This window comes from Bos indicus x Bos taurus, chromosome 7 (assembly GCF_003369695.1).
Source record: "Bos indicus x Bos taurus breed Angus x Brahman F1 hybrid chromosome 7, Bos_hybrid_MaternalHap_v2.0, whole genome shotgun sequence".
Classification (NCBI taxonomy): domain Eukaryota; kingdom Metazoa; phylum Chordata; class Mammalia; order Artiodactyla; family Bovidae; genus Bos; species Bos indicus x Bos taurus.
This window is the reverse complement of record NC_040082.1, coordinates 12,156,178-12,166,462: the sequence shown is the minus strand read 5'-3', so window position 1 is coordinate 12,166,462 and position 10,285 is coordinate 12,156,178. Positions and strand designations below refer to the sequence as shown.

Genomic DNA, 10,285 nt, shown 5'->3' with positions numbered 1-10,285 from the left:
TAATCCAAGTTTAAGTACCCATCCCACCTGGCTGAGGTGGGGAGGTTTTGATCTCAGTTATTATGGGATTTCTTCCTCCATGTCCCCAAGGTTGAGCAAAGATCCCCAAGTGGGGACAAGATGTTTTGCTGGTGTTAGACATTCTCATTTCTGGTGTCCAGCATCTCTAAATGATCCAAACATTATCCTGTGAGTTCCTGATGTTCCGTCCTAAGGCTTTCAGAGAATGGGAAGTGAGTCTCTGTATCTCTTTCTTCTTCCCTGGAGACCTGCTCACAGCAGGCCTGCTTGCAGCTTTGAGGAAGTCTCCCCACATGTACCTCCTCAACACCCTCTTCCCTTTCTCTCCCTCTTTGGGGAACATAATATAAGCATTTCAAGACAAGAGTACCCTTTCCTATCAAAGAACTCGTTTCTGCCCTGCAAGGACAGAGAAAATCTAAGGCACAAAAAATACAAATGAAATGGGACTACTAAGAGGGGAGAAGGCGATGGCACCCCACTCCAGTACTTTTGCCTGGAGAATCCCATGGACGGAGGAGCCTGGTGGGCTGCAGTCCATGGGGTCGCTAAGAGTCGGACACGACTGAGCGACTTCACTTTCGCTTTTCACTTTCATGCTTTGGAGGAGGAAATGGCAACCCACTCCAGAGTTTTTGCCTGGAGAATCCCAGGGACCAGGGAGCCTGGTAGGCTGCCCGCTATGGGGTTGCACAGAGTCGGACATGACTGAAGTGACTTAGCAGCAGCAAGAGGGTAAACACAAATCAGTGACTTCTCATCACATTTATGGCAAATTTTGTTCTAAAAAAAAAATCAAAAGGATTTCAAAGGGGAAGTGGAGACTGGATGTGCATGATAAATTGTTAACACCAAAAGCATGTCATGGCTTACGTGCCATCACTGTTGTGGCCCTTCTCAGCTTCTTTAGTGGGGAATAGCCCTTTGTTGAGCAGTAGGATACCACTCACTGTGTTTTGAGCTCTCTTTCTTAGTTGGCTGAGAGGTAAGAGACTGCTTTATGAAAATAATAACTAGAAAAATAAAGCATTCTATTGATCCATTAGATATAAAAAGCTTAATTTTCTGTTAGAAGGTGATTCTTTGGCTTTGTTAATTCCAGTGTTTTTCCAACAAAAGACATATGTGCCTTTGAGAAATATTTGTAGTGTTTAATCTGTGATGGTACTTTCTAATGTAAATTATATTTGTGTATACACATATGTATATATAATTATACACGTGTATATGTATACATATAATTATACATATGTGCATGTATACATATATATACACATTCTTATTCAAAACTATGTTTCCTGTGACTGTAAAAAGTAGTTAAAAACATGATTTTTAGTTATTTCCAACTTGTAATATTCTTGTCGTGTACCAACTTCGTGTATCTCAGTGTTAAAATTTAAGAACATCTGATTAGTTTAGAAAACTATAGAGAAAAAAGGCAGTTCATAAAGAAATTTTAGTCTCACTTTATCTTTAAGAGACACTACATTAACACAGGTGTTATAATGATAGAAAAAGGTGGTTGCAAAATACAGTATACTGTCATGCCTTATTAGCATCATGCTGCATAATTGTTTTTATATATCATAAAAATGTGAAAACATTTGCAATTGTTTTCCACCAACCCCACCACTGCTGCTTTTTTTTCCATAGTATTGCTAAAGATTCACTTTGGTATAGTTAACCTAGACATGAAGTGATTTTTCTGTCCAGAATATGGCAAGTGAACAAATTGAATGACACTGAATGACAGTTGGTGACTTGCCCAAGGACACATAGCTAGGAAGTAGCAGAGTAAGATGGAGAAGGCAATGGCACCCCACTCCAGTACTTTTGCCTGGAAAATCCCATGGACGGAGGAGCCTGGTAGGCTGCAGTCCATGGGGTCGCTGGGAGTCGGATACGACTGAGCGACTTCACTTTCACTTTTCACTTTCCTGCATTGGAGAAGGAGATGGCAACCCACTCCAGTGTTCTTGCCTGGAGAATCCCAGGGACGGGGGAGCCTTATGGGCTGCTGTCTATGGGGTTGCACAGAGTCGGACACAACTGAAGTGACTTAGTAGTAGTAGTAATAGCAGAGTAAGAATGATGACACATTTTCTCACATATACTTCTAATATTCCTACTTGAAATGAGAGCAGGGAGTAAAAGTGAATAAAATATCCATACTTTTAACCTATGCAGTTTATATATCTATATATATTCAGTTCACTATTATAGTCAATGCCTCTGTCAAGGAGAGATTGCCATAGAACAACAAGCAAATGTATTTGATAAATGAAAAACAACAAAACGGGTTTTCTAATGAATTAGAAATAAGGTAGTGAAAGAACAAGACTCACAACCTTATTATATGGTAATAATGACTCAGTTGAATGACTGAGGTAAAGTATGTTTATGGTTTTGATTATTTGATAGTCTCTACACATCCTAAATAATAAGTTATTTGAAAGGAAGAAAGATTTAGGGATCCAGCCTTGTAATGTCATTATTAGTGACAAATAAAAAATAGATAATAAAAACTCAATGAATTTAAATGAGTTTTAGTCATTTGAGCATGTCTATAAGCATTTTATGAAAGAGAAATAACATATAACTTGTTAGGAACTTCTCTTTCAATTTTCTTTTTTTCTTATTTCTTGTAATAGAAAGCTAAAAGCCTAGAGGAGAGAGAACTTCTGATTTTTTCTTTTTTTTTTTTTATCAAAGAAATAACCCTGAGATAGTCTCCCTACATATTCCTCCCCCCTTTTTTCCCTGCATCTGATCTTTTGCAGACTTTGAAAAAAGCTATCCAAACCCACTTTCAGATCTACTGCTAATTGGTGCCCTTGTTGGTTGCCTTAGTAGTGAGGCCAAAGATTAAGTGGTTGTGGAGTCTAGACTTCTGTCCTATTTTGAGTGTTGCTCTGCAGGTCAAGGCTGAATTATATGGACAGCATAAATTTGTCAAGACAATCACAGTTTTCTAAACTCTGTCAGCAAAGTCCCAACTGCTTCAGGAAGCATTATAGTATGTGAGCTGCTGCTGCTGCTGCTAAGTCGCTTCAGTCATGTCTGACTCTGTGGGACCCCATAGACGGCAGCCCACCAGGCTCCCCCGTCCCTGGGATTCTCCAGGAAAGAACACTGGAGTGGGTTGCCATTTCCTTCTCCAATGCATGAAAGTGAAAAGTGAAAGTGAAGTCACTCAGTTGTGTCTGACTCTTAGCGACCCCATGGACTGTAGCCCACCAGGCTCCTCCATCCATGGGATTTTCCAGGCAAGAGTGCTGGAGTGGGGTGCCATTGCCTTCTTCGAGTATGTGAGCTACTATGAACCAAATCCAAAGAATGGAATTTTGAAAAATACGCCCTAAGAAAAATTGCCAAGAGTAGTTTTGATCCCAGCAAGCGAAAGGAAAAAGAGTTCTGATTGTGGATAAATAAGAATAAGAGTGTCAGGCAGGCAGCAAATGAGTGCTCTCCTTTTGTTAGGAGAGGTCCTGAGTTAACAAAGGATACAAACTACTCATAAATGTATGCAAGGTTTCCCAGAACAGGCAAAAGGTCTTAACAACAAGAGTTATTCATGACTAGTAGTAGTGTAAAACAAATATAAAATGTCAATAAAAACACATAGGTGCTTATAACTCATCCTCTCCATTATTAATTGGCAATATCTTAAGGTCAAATAAGTGTGAACATTCAGTCCTGTTTTGTTTTTTTTTTTTACTTGGAGTCTAATTGCTTTACAATGTTGTGTTAGTTTCTGCTGTACAACAAAATGAATCAGCTGTATGCATATGTGTGTGTGTGTGTGTGTGTGTGTGTGTGTGTGTGTGTGTGTGTATATATTTCACCTTGCTCCTAACCCTCCCCTATTCAGTCCTGTTTTTATGTCTAGATGGTTGGATCAAGGTTCCTCTGTTAAACTAACATGTCTCCAACATTAGGGTCAGTGTTGGGTGCCTTGGGGACAAATGTAAAAAATGGCAAAGTATATATTTTCTATTTCTGACATAAATAAGTAACCAAATTAGGACTTTGATTTTTGGCTTGAGGCACTAAGGACTCTATTTTGCTAAAAGATAAGATCCTTGGACAAAATAGCAGAGACATTTCCTTTTAAAGTGGGAGAACTGTCAGACGGAACCAAGGAAGGCTTACTTAATCTTTTTGAAAACTCTTTTTTAGAGTCACAATTGTAATACACAATTTCCTAATGTTTGCTGGCCAGTGTTCTCTAATGTAACCACTGAAAGCAGCCACAGCAGTAGCTATGAGAATGGATCTGATAAGCTTTAAGAGTAAGTCAGTAGCTTGTATAAATGAACAAATAAAAAATGTTACAGTATAAAGAAATAAAACCCACATATGTACCATGGGATTGCCTAGCTTTCAAGAAGACATATCTGCAGATGTAGTTATCTCTTTCCCAGCCAGAACCATGGAGGGTACAGAAGAGAAGAAAAAGAAGGTTTCTGTTGTGCTAGAAACCCTTAAGAAAGAGCAAAAGAATTTCATAGAGCTTATGATCAAGTGCCTGGGAAAGAAGTTTCCCCAAATGTTGCTTTGAGAGGCAAGGAGGAAGCTTATCTATGAGAAAGCTAAGCCCTATCACAAGGAATACAGGCAGCTTTAAGAACTGAAAGTCAAATGACCAGGATGGCATGAAAAGCCTGCAACTTTTGTGTACCTGTAGAACCCAAGTTGGCATTTGTCATCAGGATAAGACGTATCAATGGTGTCAGCCCAAAGATTCTAAAGGTGTTACAGTGTCTTCACCTTTGTCAGATCTTCAGTGGCACCTGTGTGAAGCTCAACAAGGCTTCACTTAAGACACTGAGAATTAGGGAACCATATGTCACATTGTTGTTCAGTCGCTAAGTCGTGTCCAGCTCCTTGCGACCCCATGAACTGCAGCATGCCAGGCTCCCCTGTCCTTCACTGTCTCCCAGAGTTTGCTCAAATTCATGTCCATTCAGTCAGTGATGCCATTCAACCATTTATCTTCTGTTGCCCCCTTCTCCTCTTGACCTCAGTCTTTCCCAGAATCAGGGTCTTTTCCAATGAGTAGGCTCTTCACATCAGGTGGCCAAAGTATTGGAGCTTCAGCTTCAGTACCAGTCCTTCCAATGAATATTCAGGGTTGATTTCTTTAAGATTGACTGGTTTGATCTTCTTGCTGTCCAAGGGACTCTCAAGAGACTGCTCCAGCACCAAAATTTGAATTTAGCACTCAGCCTTTTTTATGGTCCAACTCTCACATCCATACATGACTACTTGAAAAACCATAACTTTATTATTATTATTTTTTTATTTTGACATTTTTTATTGTTTTTTAGATAACTTACTATTGTCATACATGTGACCATCTCTATCAAACTTTTATAAGTATTTAGTTTTTGCCAGAATTTTTTAGAAGTTCATTATTGTTTTTTATATTATATCAACTATTCTTTTTTTTAAATTTAAATTTATTTATTTTAATTGGAAGCGAATTACCTTACAATATTGTATTGGTTTTGCCACACACCAACATGAATCCACCATGGCTGTACACGTGTTCCCCATGCTGAACCCCCGTCCCACCTCCCTCCCCATACCATCCCTCTGGGTCATCCCAGTGCACCAGCCCCAACAAACCAGGACTGGCGATTCATTTATTATATGATATTATACATGTTTCAATGCCATTCTCCCAAATCATCCCACCCTCTCCCTCTCCCACAGAGTCCAAAAGACTGTTCTATACACCTGTGTCTCTTTTGCAGTCTCACATACGGGGTTATCATTACCATCTTTCTAAATTCCATATGTATGCGTTAGTATACTGTATTGGTGTTTTTCTTTCTGGCTTACTTCACTCTGTATAATAGCCTCCAGTTTCATCTACCTCATTAGAACTGATTCAAATGTATTCTTTTTAATGGCTGAGTAATACTCCATTGTGTATATGTACCACAGCTTTCTTATCCACTCATCTGCTGATGGACATCTAGGTTGCTTCCATGTCCTGGCTATTATAAACAGTGCTGTGATGAACATTGGAGTACACATGTCTCTTTCATTTCTGGTTTCCTTGGTGTGTATGCCCAGCAGTGGGATTGCTAGGTCATATGGCAGTTCTATTTCCAGTTTTTTAAGGAATCTCCACACTGTTCTCCATAGTGGCTGTACTAGTTTGCATCCCCACGAACAGTGTAAGAGGGTCCCCTTTTCTTCACACCCTCTCCAGCATTTATTTCTTGTAGACTTTTGGATCGCAGCCATTCTGACTGGCATGAAATGGTACCTCATTGTGGTTTTGATTTGCATTTCTCTGATAATGAATGATGTTGAGCATCTTTTCATGTGTTTGTTAGCCATCTGTATGTCTTCTTTGGAGAAATGTCTATTTAGTTTTTTGGCCTATTTTTTCCATTTATGATAAAAACTCTCCAGAAAGCAGGAATAAAAGGAACATGCTGCTGCTAAGTCACTTCAGTCATGTCCAACTCTGTGTGACCCCATGGATGGCAGCCCACCAGGCTCCCCTGTCCGTGGGATTCACCAGGCAAGAACACTGGAGTGGGTTGCCATTTCCTTCTCCAATGCATGAAAGTGAAAATTGAAAGCAAAGATGCTCAGTCGTATCCTACCCTCAGCGACCCCATGGACTGCAGCCTTCCAGGCTTCTCCATCCATGGGATTTTCCAGGCAAGAGTACTGGAGTGGGGTGCCCTTGGCTTTTCCAAGAAGGAACATACCTCAACATAATAAAAGCTATATATGATAAACCCATAGCAAACATTATCCTCAATGGTGAAAAATTGAAAGCATTTCCCATAAAGTCAGGAACAAGACAAGGGTGCCCACTTTCACCATTACTATTCAACATAGTTTTGGCCACAGCAATCAGAGCAGAAAAATAAATAAAAGGAATCTAAATTGGAAAAGAAGAAGTAAAACTCTCACTATTTGCAGATGACATGATCATCTACATAGAAAACCCTCAAGACTCCACCAGAAAATTACTAGAGCTAATCAATGTATATCATAAAGTTGCAGGATATAAAATCAACACACAGAAATCCCTTGCATTTCTATACACTAATAATGAGAAAATAGAGAAATTAAGGAAATGATTCCATTCACCATTGCAACGGAAAGAATAAAATACTTAGGAATATATCTACCTAAAGAAACTAAAGACCTATATATAGAAAACTATAAAACACTGGTGAAAGAAATCAAAGAGGACACTAATAGATGGAGAAATATACCATGTTCATGGATCAGAAGAATCAATAGTGAAAATGAGTATACTACCCAAAGCAATCTATAGATTCAGTGCAATCCCTATCAAGCTACCAACGGTATTTTTCACAGAGCTAGAACAAATAATTTCACAATTTGTATGGAAATACAAAAAACCTCAAATGGCCAAAGCAATCTTGAGAAAGAAGAATGGAACTGGAGGCATCAACCTGCCTGACTTCAGGCTCTACTACAAAGCCACAGTCATCAAGACAGTATGGTACTGGCACAAAGACAGAAATATAGATCAATGGAACAAAATAGAAAGCCCAGAGATAAATCCATGCACCTATGGACACCTTATCTTTGACAAAGGAAGCAAGAATATACAATGGATTAAAGACAATCTCTTTAACAAGTGGTGCTGGGAAAACTGGTCAACCACCTGTAAAAGAAAGAATCTAGAACACTTTCTAACACCATACACCAAAATAAAGTCAAAATGGATAAAAGATCTCAACGTAAGACCAGAAACTATAAAACTCCTGGAGGAGAACATAGGCAAAACACTCTTTGACATAAATCACAGCAGGATCCTCTATGACCCACCTCCCAGAATTCTGGAAATAAAAGCAAAAATAAACACACACAGGACAGAAGTCGCTCAGTTGTGTCTGACTCTTTGCGACCCCATGGATTGTAGCCCACCAGGCTCCTCGGTCTATGGGATTTTCCAGGCATGAATACCGGAGTGGGTTGCCGTTTCCTTCTCCAAAAAATAAACAAATGGGATCTAATTAAAATTAAAAGCTTCTGCACAACAAAGGAAGCTATAAGCAAGGTGAAAAGACAGCCTTCAGAATGGGAGAAAATAATAGCAAATGAAGCAACAGACAAACAACTAATCTCAAAAATATACAAGCAACTCCTACAGCTCAATTCCAGAAAAATAAAAGACCCAATCAAAAAATGGGCCAAACCATAACTCCATAACTTTAACTATATAAATCTTTGTTGGCAAAATGATCTCTGCTTTTTAATACACTGTCTAGATTTGTCATAGCTATTTCCCAAGGAGCAAGTGTCTTAATTTCGTGGTTGCAGTCACCATCTGCATTGATTTTGGAGGCCCAGAAAATAAAATCTGACACAATTTCCCTTTTTCCCAATCTATTTGCCATGAAATAATAGGACTAGAGGAGAAGGCAATGGCAACCCATTCCAGTACTCTTGCCTGGAAAATCCTATGGATGGAGGAGCCTGGCAGGCTGCAGTCCATGGGGTTGTGAAGAGGTGGACACGACTGAGCGACTTCACTTTCACTTTTCAGTTTCATGCATTGGAGAAGGAAATGGCAGCCCCCTCCAGTGTTCTTGCCTGGAGAATCCCAGGGACGGGGGAGCCTGGTGGGCGGCCATCTATGGGGTCACACAGAGTCAGACACGACTCAAGTGACTTAGCAGCAGCAATAGGACTAGATGCCAAGATCTTCATTTTTGAATGTTGAGTTTTAAGCCAGCTTTTTCACTCTTTTACCTTCATCAAGAGGCTTTTTATTTCCTCTTTGCTTTCTGCCATTAAAGTGGTATCACTTGATATCTGAGATTTTTGATACTCCTCCTGGTGATCTTGATTCCAGCTTGTGAGTCATCCCACCCAGCATTTCATATGATGTACCCTGCATATAAGTTAAGTAGGCAGGGTAACAATATACAGCCTTGATGTATTTCTTTCCTAATTTTGAACCAGTCTGATGTTCCATGTCCAGTTCTAACTGTTGTTTCTTAACCTGCATACAGGTTTCTCAGGAGGCAGGTAATGTAGTCTGGTATTCTCAGCTCTTTAAGAATATTCCACAATTTTTTGTGATTCACACAATCAAAGGCTTTAGTGTAGTCAGTGAAGCAGAAGTAGAGTTTTTTTTTTTTTTTTTGGAATTCCCTTGATTTTTGTATGATCTAACATATGTTGTGTGTGGGGGAGAGTACCCAAATCTGAAGTCTGTAAATGAATTGATCTGAAAGCATGGTTATGGCAAAATCAATAAGAAATGAATTGCACTGACAGATAACTCATTGATTGCTCTTTCTCTTGGCAAATATGGCATCATCTGCATGGAGGATCTGATTCAGGAGATCTAAACTTTTGCAAATTATTTCAAAGGAGCAAACAATTTCCTGTGGCCCTTCAAACTGTCTTCTCCACAAGGTGGAATGAATAAAAAGACCACTGATTTTGTAGAAGGTAGAGATGTTGACAGGGAGGCCTGGCATGCTGCAATTCATGGGGTCATGAAGAGTCGGACATGACTGAGCAACTGAACTGAACTGAGAGATGTTGACCATAGGGAAGACCAGATCAACAAGCTTATTAATTAGAAGGATGAACTGAAGCATCTCCCATGATTATTTTTGTAATCTGGTCAGTTATTAAACAGTGAATACTTTCAAATTTAAATATATTGTTGTCTGGGTGACTTTTATCTTTCCTCTGCCTTCCCCTAACTATTGTGGCAAATCTTGATGTGGTAGAATGAAGTCAAATCAACAGCCTGTAGAACAAAAAACTGAGGGTCCAGTCTGTGTCTTGTGAAAAGCATTCCTTGGGTTTATTGAAGATTTTCCTGTACAAAAGTTCTGATTTTTCACTTTTGAGTTGGCCAAAATGGGTCTATCCTAAGAAAATCTATTTCAGAGGCCTTCATGCATGATTAAAGGTTCAGTTTACAAATAAAATCTATTGCTGAAAATTAAAAAAGAAGATGTACTTAAACAAAGCATAGTGAGTGTTCTTGGAGAAGGCAATAGCACCCCACTCCAGTACTCTTGCCTGGAAAGTCCTATGGATGGAGGAGCCTGGTAGGCTGCAGTCCATGGGGTCGCTAAGAGTCAGGCACGACTGAGCGACTTCACTTTCACTTTTCAGTTTCATGCATTGGAGAAGGAAATGGCAACCCACTCCAGTGTTCTTGCCTTGAGAATCCCAGGGACGGGGGAGCCTGGTGGGCTGCCATCTATGGGTCACACAGAGTCAGACACGA

General features: G+C 39.6%; 1 pseudogene; it reads left to right on the top strand.

Moving 5' to 3' along the window:
* Nucleotides 1–4,306: 4,306 nt before the first annotated feature.
* Nucleotides 4,307–9,623, top strand: LOC113894927 (annotated as a pseudogene).
* The last annotated feature ends 662 nt before the right edge of the window (nt 9,624–10,285 follow it).